This window comes from Bubalus kerabau, chromosome 7 (genome assembly GCF_029407905.1).
Source record: "Bubalus kerabau isolate K-KA32 ecotype Philippines breed swamp buffalo chromosome 7, PCC_UOA_SB_1v2, whole genome shotgun sequence".
Lineage (NCBI taxonomy): Eukaryota > Metazoa > Chordata > Mammalia > Artiodactyla > Bovidae > Bubalus > Bubalus kerabau.
Window position 1 is genome coordinate 13,868,403 of NC_073630.1, and position 12,167 is coordinate 13,880,569.

Genomic DNA, 12,167 nt, shown 5'->3' on the forward strand with positions numbered 1-12,167 from the left:
TATATTGTCACCCTGCTTATTTAAATTATATGCAGAGTACATCATGAGAAATGCAGGGTTGGATGAAGCACAAGCAGGAATCAAGATTTCCGGGAGAAATATCAATAACCTCAGATATGCAGTGACACCACCCTTATGGCAGAAAGTGAAGAAGAACTAAAGAGCCTCTTGATGAAAGTAAAAGAAGAGAGTGAAAGAGTTGGCTTAAAGCTCAATATTCAGAAAACGAAGATCCTGGCTTCCGGTCCCATCAGATCAGATCAGATCAGTCGCTCAGTCATATCCGACTCGTTGTGACCCCATAAATCGCAGCACGCCAGGCCTCCCTGTCCATCACCAACTCCTGGAGTTCACTCAGACTCACGTCCATCAAGTCAGTGATGCCATCCAGCCATCTCATCCTCTGTCGTCCCCTTCTCCTCCTGCCCCCAATCCCTCCCAGCATCAGAGTCTTTTCCAATGAGTCAATTCTTCGCATGAGGTGGCCAAAGTACTGGAGTTTCAGCTTTAGCATCATTCCTTCCGCCAAAGAAATCCCAGGGCTGATCTCCTTCAGAATGGACTGGTTGGATTTCCTTGCAGTCCAGGGGACTCTCAAAGTCTTCTCCAACACCACAGTTCAAAAGCATCAATTCTTCGGCACTCAGCCTTCTTCACAGTCCAACTCTCACATCCATACATGACCACTGGAAAAACCATAGCCTTGACTAGACAGACCATTGTTGGCAAAGTAATGTCTCTGCTTTTCCATATGCTATCTAGGTTGGTCATAACTTTCCTTCCAAGGAGTAAGGGTCTTTTAATTTCGTGGCTGCAGTCACCATCTGTAGTGATTTTGGAGCCCAGAAAAATAAAGTCTGACACTGTTTCCCCTTCTATTTCCCATGAGTTGATGGGACCAAATGCCATGAGCTTCATTTTCTGAATGTTGAGCTTTAAACCAACTTTTTCACTCTGCTCTTTCACTTTCATCAAGAGGCTTTTTAGTTCCTCTTCACTTTCTGCCATAAGGGTGCTGTCATCTGCATATCTGAGGTTATTGATATTTCTCCCACAATCTTGATTCCAGCTTGTGTTTCTTCCAGTCCAGTGTTTCTCATGATGTACTCTGCATATAAGTTAAATAAACAGGGTGACAATATACAGCCTTGACGAACTCCTTTTCCTATTTGGAACCAGTCTGTTGTTCCATGTCCAGGTCGAACTGTTGTTTCCTGACCTGCATACAATTTTCTCAAGAGGCAGATCAGGTGGTCTGGTATTCCCATCTCTTTCAGAATTTTCCACAGTTTATTGTGATCCACACAGTCAAAGGCTTTGGCATAGTCAATAAAGCAGAAATAGATGTTTTTCTGGAACTCTCTTGCTTTTTACATGATCCAGCGGATGTTGGCAATTTGATCTCTGGTTCCTCTGACTTTTCTAAAACCAGCTTGAACATCAGGAAGTTCATGGTTCACATATTGCTGAAGCCTGGCTTGGAGAATTTTGAGCATATCACTTCATGGCTAATACATGGAGAAACAACAGAAACAGTGAGAGATCTTGCTTTTGGAGCTCCAAAATCGCTGAAGATGGTGACTGCTGCCATGAAATTAACAGATGCTTGCTCCTTGGAAGAAAAGCTATGACCAACTTAGAGAGCATATTAAAAAGCAGAGACATTACTTTGCCTACAAAGGTCCATGTAGTCAAGGCTATGGTTTTTCCAGTAGTCATGTATGGATGCGAGAGTTGGACTGTGAAGAAGGCTGAGCGCCAAAGAATTGGTGCTTTTGAACTGTGGTGTTGGATAAGACTCTTGAGAGTCCCTTGGACTGCAAGGAGATCCAACCAGTCCATCCTAAAGGAAATCAGTCCGGAATATTCATTGGAAGGACTGATGCTGAAGCTGAAACTCCAATATTTTGGTCAGCTGATGTGAAGAACTGACTCATTTGAAAAGATCCTGATGCTGGGATAGATTGAAAGCGGGAGCAGAAGGGGACAACAAAGGATGATATGGTTGGATGGCATCACTGACTCAATGGACTTGAGTTTGGGTAAACTCCGGGAGTTGGTGATGGATAGGAAGGCCTGGTGTACTGCAGTCCATGGGGTTGCAAACAGTCGGACATGACTGAGTGACTGAACTGAATTGAACTGAGGTTCTATTTAAAATGTGAAGTTCATTCTTGAGCAAACTGAATGTCAACCTCTTATTTGAGAGTCTTAAATTTACAGCTTCATGTGATGTCTGTGAGATACTACAACATCTAACTATCGAGTTACTGGATGGTGTTAATATACCCGATACTGATCTCTTATTTGTTCACTCAGAAAAGATTTTTCACACTGCTTAAAAGCTATTTACACATATGTAGGAGGAAAAAAAATAAGATTCACAAGAAAATAGAACAGAGATTTATGTAATTTTGTAGTCTATAACTTAAATGAGCAGCCTAGAGCAATCCACAGACTCCTTTAAACAAAATGAAGCATTGTGTTCCTTCCTTTTGATTGTTGTTATTTAAGATCATGTCTTTACCTGAAACTATCTTTAATGCTAAATGTTATTTTAACTCAACGGAAATAAAATTATCATTTTTATTTCTTGGGTTTCAAATAGTTTTACAGCCTACCCTCAATTTTCACTAGTAGACAACTATAGAAAATATGTGTTTAATTATAGCAGTTAGGTAACTGAATGGCAAATTTCCCTATAATTTCATTTACTACTAATTAAGGATGCTTTTTAACCGTGGTGTTGGAAAAGACTCTTGAGAGTCCTTTGGACTGCAAGGAGATCCAACCAGTCCATTCTAAAGGAGATCAGCCCTGGGTGTTCTTTGGAAGCTAAAGCTGAAACTCCAGTACTTTAGCCATCTCATGCGAAGAGCTGATTCACTGGAAAAGACTCTGATGCTGGGAGGGATTGGGGGCAGGAGGAAAAGGGGACAACAGAGGATGAGATGGCTGGATGGCATCACCAACTCGATGGACGTGAGTTTGAGTGAACTCAGGGAGTTGGTGATGGACAGGGAGGCCTGGCGTGTCGCGTTCATGGGGTTGCAGAGAGTCGGGCACGACTGAGCGACTGAACTGAACTGAAGGATACCAATTTTCCTGACAGAACATGACTATTTTTTACTTACAAATAATAAGGAAGAAATATTATTAAAGGGAACTTTGATTCAGGCACTATCCCAATGAGCTGATTATGTGTGCATGCTTGTGTATGAAGTGTACACAGTTGTTAATTCATGTACTCATCAAATATGTATCTAACAACAGTTGCTCGGAACCATAAAGACAAGAAATCATTAACTTGAAAGTTGATGTAACCATAAAATCCAAAATGAATATGCCAGTTTGGTATCTCTGAAATACCCACATTCCCTCAGCATCTATAGTTTAACAGAGAAGAAGTTAATTTGTGTGCTTTTGGCCCCTTTATGAACAAAATCTAATAGTTATTTAGATTTTTGTTGTAGATATATAGTTCTAGACTAGTTAAGAGTACCCTCCCTTTACATGTGCTATATAACTATAGAGAAGATACATAGAAAGTTTGGTGGTATTACTTAAATTTCAGGTTATTTTCTTACCACCTGCCTTGGGTGATCTAGTATTGCCTGTGGGATTAATTCTAGGTTTCCAACTTTTTAAGGGGAAGCTTATATATTTTTAGGCTTCATATGCTGCTTTATCATAATGCAAGTGAATTGAAGGTTCCTTCTCAATGTGTTTTTAAAAATGAAAGAATGGGCTTTCCTGGTGGTTCAGTGATAAAGAGTTTGCCTGTCAATGCAGGAGACACAGGTTAGATCCCTGATCCAGTAAGATCCCACATGATGCCTGTGCGCCACAACTATTGAGCCTGTGCTCTAGAGACTTGGAGCCACAAATACTGAGCCCGTCGGCTGCAACCACTGAAGCCCATGCACCCTAGAGTCCGTGTTCCATAATGAGAAGCCACTGCAATAAGAAGCTGGTGCAATGCAGCTAGATAGTAGTCTCTGCTCATCACAACTAGAGAAAGGCCCACACAGCAAAAAGGAGCAAGCACAGCCAAAAATAAAGTTGTGTTATTTTTTAACGGTGAAAGAATGATTTCTAAGTTCTTCTGTAACTCAAAATTTTGACACAAAGGAAATTTTAACCTGAAATATTCTTATTTAGAGTGAGAATGTTTAATATATGTTAATTATTTTGATTTTTATTCATTCACAAAAGCAAAGGGGAGAGTTTTTCAGAGTATATCAACTATAATTTTACCTCATATATCTGGATAATTGTTATTACTCAGTTATCTTTCGGTCAAAAAATATGATTTCTGCTAAAAGGCTACTGGATGTTCAGTTTCAGTTCAGTTCAGTCACTCAGTCTTGTCCTACTCTTTGTGACCCCATGAATCGCAGCACGCCAGGCCTCCCTGTCCATCACCAACTCCCGGAGTTCACTGAGACTCACGTCCATCGAGTCAGTGATGCCATCCAGCCATCTCATCCTCTGTCGTGCCCTTCTCCTCCTGCCCCCAATCCCTCCCAGCATCAGGGTCTTTTCCAATGGGTCAACTCTTCGCATGAGGTGGCCAAAGTACTGGAGTTTCAGCTTTAGCATCATTCCCTCCAAAGAAATCCCAGGGCTGATCTCCTTTAGAATGGACTGGTTGGATCTCCTTGCAGTCCAAGGGACTCTGAAGGGTCTTCTCCAACACCACAGTTCAAAAGCATCAATTCTTCCTCGCTCAGCTTTCTTCACAGTCCAACTCTCACATCCATGCACGACCACTGGAAAAACCATAGCCTTGACTAGACAGACCTTTGGTGTCAAAGTATTGTCTGCTTTTCAATATGCTATCTGGGTTGGTCATAATTTTCCTTCCAAGAAGTAAGCGTCTTTTAATTTCATGGCTGCATGTTAGGATTACTGAAATATAAAGGATACAGCTCTGTTCTTTGAGGATTGTATTTCAGGTCTTGTTGTTTACTGAATTGTGCATATAAGTAAATTCTCCTTTTACTATTTAATAGGTAGACAGTTTTAAAGATTAATCAGAAAAGCAACTAGCACAATTTTCCTCCTGGAAGTGAGAAAATCACTTTATGGTTTCCTTGTGGTGTTAAAAACCCCATTCCATATACTAATCAGGGAAAATTGCTAATTCCCTAAAATTAGAACCTGGAAATAGCCTCCCACCTAATTCAATATCATTCAAAATGTGGTTCATAGAACATCTATTTCAGTATCATGTAGTTTGTTAAAAATAAAGACTCTGGAGCTTCAGACTGAAAAATTAGAATCTTATAAAACATATTAAAGGCAAAAGTAAGACCAAAATTCATGTTTACTAACTTCCAGTATTATGTTTTAACCTTTCACTCTTCCTCCATTCCAAATAAAGTATTCATATTTTATGGTGCAAATTTTTTAACTTGTCAAATTAATTTCTGTTTATCAATACAAAGGAATGATATAGTGTAGCAAGGATCAAAATATTTATGAAGCTTAATATATTGATTGAACCTTTTTTCACTTTCTTGGGTTTAACATAATTTCATAATGTGGCAAGATTTGAGTCCAAATTTATTTGAACCCAGCCCTTGTAAGATTTCTCTGCAGTTTAACCTGATGAAATATTTGTAAATATCTATTTTCTTGTGATTTTACTAACTTTCCCCTTTCCAGTTCATATTGATGTCATGAAAGCATCTAGCTAAATCATTTATATTATAGATCTTTAAAATATCAAAATTTCCCAATGAAATATTTTATCACTGAAAAAGCACCAAGCAAAACATATTCTAGAAGAAAATTAAAAAATAAAAAACTACTTCTAGTAAACAAGACACCAAGAGGGAGGTACATTTTGAAATTATCTTTGTAATTAACATCAATTTAGCAATTTTATTTTAAAAAATATAGAATAATGGTTATTAACATCTGAACTAAATTGTCAGATGACACATATAAAAGCAAAAATCTAGTGTTTGAGAGATCAAAAACTTTGCAGAGAAATTCTGAAATCTTTATCATTAATAGCCAAATTAATCAAAAGTATTAAACTGCAGTGTAATTTTTAAAATGGCATATAAAAAATTAGAGAAAAAACTGATATACATATTTAAATGATTAATATAGCACATATGTTTTCTCCTTAGTTGAAAATTTAAGAAATAATTAAAATAATATTTTATGCACTTATTAGTAATATTTACTATATTAAACTGTTTTGTTTAATTTGTTCATGTACATTCCTGTGTTTTATCTTGTACAAGATTTAAAGAAATATAAATTTTGAAATGTTATGTATCTTTTTGAAATATGCCTCCAGAGAATATTTATAATTCTTTAATAAATGTCTGTGTCCTAAGAGGATGAGGACTATGGAAGAAAACTGGATGTATGTGAGTTCTTAGGGTTCAAAATGTACGGTTAATTCATAGTGGTAATTATTCAGTAGGGCTGCACATAAAATTAATACAAAAATAACTAGCTCTATATTATTTATTTAGCCCTCTTAATGCCTAAATTAAGTCTTAAAACAGAAAGTGTTCAATAAATATTTCTTCAACTGATTTAAACATAACACCTTATATAGTACCTTTATGTAAGTGATTATGGAAATGCTTATATCCAGTAACATTCCACAAAGTAAGTTTAAGTGAGTAATAAAACTAAAGTTAAGAGTTATCAAAGATCTTGGAGCTAAACAGAGACTCAAACCCTAATCTGCAGACTCTAAAGACCATCCACTATTGTACTCTTTAATACACAAGGTATTTTAAAGAAAAATATTTAGAACTCCATCACATAAAAGGTCAAGCCCTACATGTCTAGAAAAAGTAACATCCAGAATAATTCCTTTCCTAGATGAGTCAGAAATCACTACTCTGAATATTGTAAAACCATGAATGTTACACACAGGTCAGTTTAAGTACATTAGATATTGAATACTACCTTCTTCCAATTGACCCTTTAACTTATCTTCTCTATTGACTCATGAGGAAGTAGGGTTGACATATATACACTACCATGTGTAAAATAGATAGCTAGTGGGAAGCTGCTGTATAACTCAGCTCAGGGCTCCCTGACAACCTAGAGGGGTGGAGGTATGGGAGTGAGGCCTGGAGGGAGAGGATATGCGTGTACTTATAACTGATGCACATTGTTGTACAGTAGAAACCAACACTATTGTAAAGCAATTATCCTCAAATCTAATTAATTTTTTAAAGTACATTTAAAAGGTAGCTAATACCCAAATGTAGATCTATTAGGCTTCCAATATTAATCATGATATCTTTGGCATAGATTTTTTTCCTCCTGGTTTTGAAATCTTGCTTCAACACTCCTCAAGCCCCTACTGGATACTACAGTTTTCTGACCTGACCTTCCCATTATCATTTCTGAATCAGCCCTATTCTCCAAGTTCAGTACCTTCCCTTGTCTTGGGTGAGTCTTTTATACTCCAGTTCTCCACAATTTAGCTAAATTTTGTCCTTTAGCCACCTCTATTCCTGTTCTTAACCTTCTTTTAAAGAGAAAGACAATTCTAGTATTACATTGTCCAAGGCTATAGATCCATATAGCTAATGTATTAATATAGTATTTAGCTACATAAGTAATTTTGTAAGCATCTCTCTGGTTTTCAGTATTTACCCAAGAACTATAAGCATTTAAATTCAAGTTAACAAATGAACTTATTAAGTACACTCTACACCTCCACATTCAAGGGTGTATCAAGGATAGACAATGCACGTGATGTGGTCCATCCAAAACTATATTTTAATATGAATGAGTGTATGTGTGTTTGTGTGTGTGTCCATATACATATAGTAAGCATAATAAAAATCTCATTTAAAATTATATGTAAAAACTGAAGAAAAAATAGATATTCTGGGAAAACCACTCTGAATAATTCTATAAACAAAATTTAGAACTACCCTTAACAATTATTTTCTTTTGTCTATATTTAATTCTTTCACTTATCTTACAATATTCTTCAACCTTTCTGTCTGTGTGCTATTATATTGGAAGTATTTTCTGAAAGGTAACTTTTCAGTCTAGCTCAGTATTACATTTCTGGGGCTTAGAATATTGTCTAACAAATGTTGGATGCTCAAAAATTATTTATTTAATACCTGCAATTCAGTCGCTGATTCAATACATAACTGGCACTTCTAAAGTAATAACAATTATTAGTAAATTATAGTGGAATCACTGTTGTTAAGATAGTTACTATCACACTATTCTTGATCAATAAAAATATTTATCAAATCATCCAATGTATACATTCCCATCAATTAGATCTCCGCAAACTTCACTGTCAGACAAATAAGGATCTTCATGCAGAATTTCCTATCTGTGGATCATAATTAATGGTGGCAAACTTAATTGTTCAGTCACTTAAATTCATTACATTGAATCAGTGCCTTGACAAAGATCCTGGTTAATAAAGAAGAGGTATCAGAGAAAGGATAATCCAGTGGATTGTATTAAAGGAGTCATATAAAGGCTCTAAACTGTTTATATAAGCAACACAGAGATAATATGTATTTATAAGAATTTCTCTCATTTGATTCTGAGGGATTTGGGGGGTACCTTTTCATTGAAAAATACAATTTTGTCACTATAATAAAATTGTATTTTGAAAACTCATTAAAATAATTGCATTTTTCTTACTTCATGAACTGTTAGCCTATCAACTGGAAATTATAAATATCCCATTGCCAGTGACAATTTATTAGTTTCTCCGATACAGAAATCATAGTATTTCTTATTTTAATACAGAGTCTTGGAAATAAAAAACTATATTATCGTTCTTCTTTACATTCACATCTTTGGTGAAGTTTGAGTCATGTAGTAGAATTTATTATAATGGAAATGTTTATAACATGTTTTTAATTGGAAACTGATGTGAGATCCACAAACACAGCTTATTGAAGATCATTGGATTATTGAACTTGAAAACAGAAATAAACATTCAAACATAGTACTTAAAAACAAAGTTTGTGTGCTCAAAAGGTATTATTTCATAAATTTTTTCGTGATTGATACTTCACTGTAACAGGCTCATTTATTTAATTTTAATAAGCTATATCTATCTAAATAATAATAATATAATGGAATATATTCCAAAGTTAATTAACATGTTCAATGCTGTGGAGTTCATACATGGTATAATACTATAAAAATAATATAAAATTTGAACTAGAAAACAATATGGTATGAGTTTTTGCTATTGTTTTGTTCATTTTCCTTTGGAAATTATTGGCATATTTGTTTTAAAATCTTATTTTTCTCATTGTGACTTTGTCTCCTTACAGAAATGTAGATTATTTCTTAAATTTAATTGTATCAGAGCTTCAGAATATGTGTATGTGTGTGTTTGTGTATACAGAGAGACAAACAGCAGACATTCATATTTTTAGTAGTTAATTTCTGTTTCTTTTAAGGTATTTTCTAGTATTTTTATATAATGCAACACTATGAGAAATACTATGTATTTTTCTACTTTTAACAATTATGAGTATCGTGAGTAGACTTTAAATTCTTCATTCATTTGTTTATTTAACAAATATTAAGGATATGTTGCTACGGAGCACAGTTCCTGTTCAATTTAGCTTCCAGTGAGGAAGGAGATTTAATACAAATATTATACCATTTTTTCCCCATTATGATTGTGCTAAGTACCATAAAGGGAAGTTATCAGATCAGATCAGATCAGTCGCTCAGTCGTGTCTGACTCTTTGCGACCCCATGAATCGCAGCACGCCAGGCCTCCCTGTCCATCACCAACTCCCGGAGTTCACTCAGACTCACGTCCATCGAGTCAGTGATGCCATCCAGCCATCTCATCCTCTGTCGTCCCCTTCTCCTCTTGCCCCCAGTCCCTCCCAGCAACAGAGTCAACTCTTCGCATGAGGTGGCCAAAGCTATAGATTGTATAATAAGGGAACAGAATCTGGTTTATGGGATGGGGAGCCAGAAAGTCTTTCCTGAGCTCAGTTCTAAAGAATTTACAGGCGTGAGACTCACCAAAACTGAGGAAAGGATCTTTCCAGGTAGAAGGACCAGCAGGTTTGTGTAGGTTAGAACATGAGGTGACAAAATCCTAAATTAAATATAGGTTGTCTGCTGCTGCTAAGTCACTTCAGTCATGTCCGACTCTGTGCGACCCCATAGACGGCAGCCCACCAGGCTCCGCTGTCCCTGGGATTCTCCAGGCAAGAACACTGGAGTGGGTTGCCATTTCCTTCTCCAATGCATGAAAGTGAAAAGTGAAAGTGAAGTCGCTCAGTCGTTTCCAACTCTAGAGTATAATAATTAATTGGAGGAGAAATTCAAAGCAAAATGTTAGAGGTACGTGATAAATTTATTTATATAGTATTATAATCCTTACACAAGATTTTGCATAATATCTAAAAAGCCTGGAAAGTCACTGAAATATTTTAAGCAAAGGAGTGATCACTTAGGTTTGCAGCACCACAAACAACACTAATCTGCCAAGCCTACACAGGGATGCTGCTTCTTTTCTGCCTTCCAAATTACATAGGTATTTCTTGTGAGAATCACACAGAGAACAGAATTGTTGGAAGCATAGTTCCATTTTAGCTAAATTAACAGTACAAAATCACCACATTATTCATGATTAAGTGTGTGCGTATGTTTTAATTCTCATACTGACAATCTTCCAAGTTAAAAAATACAATGTATTTATTTTAGTCTTAAGAACTATGCAACATGTAAAGGTAACTGAATAGCCTGAATAGATATAGGGAGGTTATAATTTATTATATTTTATTAACTTCTTTGAAAATATTATATATAGATAGAATAACTTTATTATTATAATTAGTATTATTAGCAAGAATAAAAACTGGATGAATCATTAATTACTGCTGCCTTGAATGTGAACCAAGATTTTTTTTAATTATAAGATAGAATACTTTCTATATTTTTGTTTAATAAGATAATGATACTCATTGTTTTCAATAAAGACAAAAATAACAAATCATTCACAACACTGCAACATTTCAAAATTTATGTGATGTATTCTATGTTTTAGATTAACATGCTTCAGATCCCTATGTTTCAGGTTAACAAATTAAGCTCAGAGCTATTATGTACTCGGCAGAGGTCAACTGCTTGATATACAGTAGTAGTGAAAGTTAATTCAGGTTTATCTTTTTACTCTAATCACAGAGCTCTTTAACTATAATACACACATATGCATGCAACATATATATGTTTAAGGATATGCTTATATGCCTTGTGATTCAAAGTTAAAAATTAAGTCCATACATTTATCCTCTCTTTCCAAAGACACGATAAAAAAGCTAGTATATTGATTTTTTAAAGATATACATTTATATCAATGAAAGATCATAAAATTTGAGAGATTTCAAATATTTTCTCGAAAATCAGTATGGATGGAAGTGCAGTGGCTAAAGAAGCAAAGTGGTTTCGCAAACTGGAGTGAGGAGAGAGAGACTGAGCTCAGGGAGACAGAACAACCAGACACGTACACACAGAATATTATAAGTACCACAGAAGCTCCTGTCATCCTCACTTTCAGTCTGGCTCTCCCTTTGCAGCATATATAATTACTTTTGCTAATTAGTTCTGCCTATTTTTTTTTAATTTTACATGTGTTTATACAGTAAACACTTATTTTGTATAAACACTTATACTGTAAAAATATGTGTTTATACAGTAAAACTCTTGTGACTGGCTTCTTTTGCTCAACACTTTGTAGTAGTATTTCATGTTACATTGCTCAGTTGTTTGGTTCACTTTCTTTGCTAAATAGTGAACTGTTATATATGAATATACTACAACTTATTAATTCTACTCACGTTTGGCTTGCTTTCATTTTTAGGGTTATTTGGACATCACTGAACTTGTGCTGCTATGGACATCATTGCTGCTATGGACATCATTGAATTTGTTTTTCAGTTTACAAATATACACATTTCTGTTCCACTTATACCTGGAAGAAGACCTGTTGCTTTAGAGCCCATGCAAACATTCAATTTCAGTAGATACTTCCAAAAAGGTTCTAATCGTTTACATTCTCTAGCAGTTGCTTTACATTGTTGTCAATGTTGGTGCCAGCCTTTTCATTTCTGCACTCTAATGGGCTTCCCAGGTGGCGCTAGTGGTACAGAACCCGTCTGCCAGTG

At 35.5% G+C, this 12,167-nt stretch overlaps 1 long non-coding RNA gene across 3 annotated transcripts in view; it reads left to right on the top strand.

Moving 5' to 3' along the window:
* Positions 1-12,167, top strand: part of LOC129657466 (uncharacterized) — a 28,868-nt gene that overhangs the window by 11,688 nt on the left and 5,013 nt on the right. For all 3 annotated transcript variants that reach the window (XR_008716748.1, XR_008716747.1, XR_008716746.1), the window contains one exon: positions 11,864-12,040. This is a non-coding gene — a long non-coding RNA (uncharacterized LOC129657466). The remainder of the gene's footprint in view (positions 1-11,863; positions 12,041-12,167) is intronic.